Consider the following 2063-nt stretch of genomic DNA (forward strand, 5'->3'; position numbering starts at 1 on the left):
ATTTAAAGGCAGACTACAAATTAATAAAAATATGGCAAACAGAACAATAGAAAAACAATGGGAAACTGAGCCAAAGATATGAGTAGACTTAGGACAGAAGAGCTAATTCGAATGATCAAAAAGTATATGAAAAAATTTTCAAACTCATTAGAAACCAGAAAAATTTAACCAAATTCAGAATGAGATACTATTTCAATATCTACCAGACTGATAAAAATAAATAGCTTTTTAAACAACATCAAGTGTTGGTAAGAATGTTGGACAATGAAACATCTAAAATACTACTATAAATCAAAGTATAAAACTTTTTTTCAAAATAAAAAAATGATTGTCATCATTATGTAATATTGAATGGTTATATACCCTTTGACCTGTCACTTTTAGTCATGGATAAAATACCCAGGGTAAATTTCAGCACATGTGTCCAAGAGACACAGACAAGAACGTTCATTTTTTTCTAACAGCAAAAACCAGAAACAACACAGATGCAGATAAACAAGAGAATGCATAAATAAATGTGGTATATTGGTACAGCTAAATACTATGTCGCATTGAAAATGAAGAACCACACACTACACTCAACAGCATAGATAGTGATGAATGAAAAAAACAAGTCATAGAAGAACAATTATATGAAGTTCAAACCGAAGCAAAATAAAGCAATACATTCTTTAGAGACAAATATCTATGTAGTATAACTAGGATGAAAAACAATAGAATCATAAACCCATAACGAAAAACACTACTCTTTTCTTAAGAAGCTTACTTTCTAACTCGGGAGATCTGTTCACTCACATGCACTAAATCTCAAGTCTCTGGAATAATGAAGAAGAACGGGCCTGGGGAAGGGTACATGGGACTTCAAAAGTGTTGCTAATGTGTCATTTTCTTAAACCCCGTGGTGGATAAGCAAGGATGCATTTAATTATTATTCTTTGGACCTTATACAGACGTTGTAAATTTTCTTTTTTACAATATTTAGTCCAGTTTTTTGTTAAAGAATAAAAACATTGAAAATGAGAGAAAACTTTATTAAAGCAATTTGAGCAGTCTAAACATTCCTCTTAGACATGGTGGTGTGGGCTTTTGAGATGGATAAGTGTCATTTTTAAACTTGGCTGTGTGATATCTCTGAGCCTTAGTTTTCTCATTTGTCAAATGGGAATAATACTTAATTCATAACGTATTGTTAAGATTAAATGAGATTTTTAAAAAATCCCAGCTCACGGACTGGCATATAATAAGTATGCAATATGTGTATTTTTATTATTATTATTAAAATATACCATAATAGTGGAGTTCTTTAAAAATAAACAGAAATAGAAATTTTAGTCTTCCAAAATGAAATATGCTGAGGTTATATTAAATTAGCGCTGCATTATTTATAATATTGTTCCCAAATTTAAAGAATATATTTTGTCCAAATAACTCCAAAAATCGCTGCACGTAGTCTAGACTTTCTCACAGCTCATTTTATAGGGAACGTTTACATGTCACTTGCATTTTGTTTATCACATTAGGCTTGATTACTAAAAATTAGGATGGGTCGCCAGATGGCAAGCATTGAAGCATTGACGATCATTCATATTAATGTTCACTTCCCATGAAAAGAAGATAAAGGGAGGTTAAGTTCAAAGAAGAGACTGTTAGGCGACAGATCTGAGCAGACTTGACTGAGAAGTGACGCTTTAAATTACACAAGGATTTAGAGGCAGGCAGGGACCCAGCTCCTCCTGAGGTTAAGGTTTTATGTGGGCACTCCATCAGGATGACATCATCTGATAAAATTATTTGAAAGAGAATTGGTTTTACAGCCCCAGAGAAGTGGACTTGGGGTAGCTCCCACTGGCAAAAGTCAAACTGCTTAAAAAAAAAAAAAAAAGTTACACTGCTGAAACTTCTGAACCAAAAGAAGACAGTTTCCTCCAATCGCAAGGAACTAAGACAAATATCACATTTCCTGGCTGCCCACTCAACTTACCACACCCCTCCCCCAGCTCCCCTTCAGCAACAGAGAAAGAAATCACAGTAACGAATTAATAATTCTGTGAGGCAGACTTTCC

The sequence above is a fragment of the Pteropus vampyrus genome, unplaced genomic scaffold, assembly GCF_000151845.1.
Source record: "Pteropus vampyrus isolate Shadow unplaced genomic scaffold, Pvam_2.0 Scaffold24, whole genome shotgun sequence".
NCBI lineage: Eukaryota > Metazoa > Chordata > Mammalia > Chiroptera > Pteropodidae > Pteropus > Pteropus vampyrus.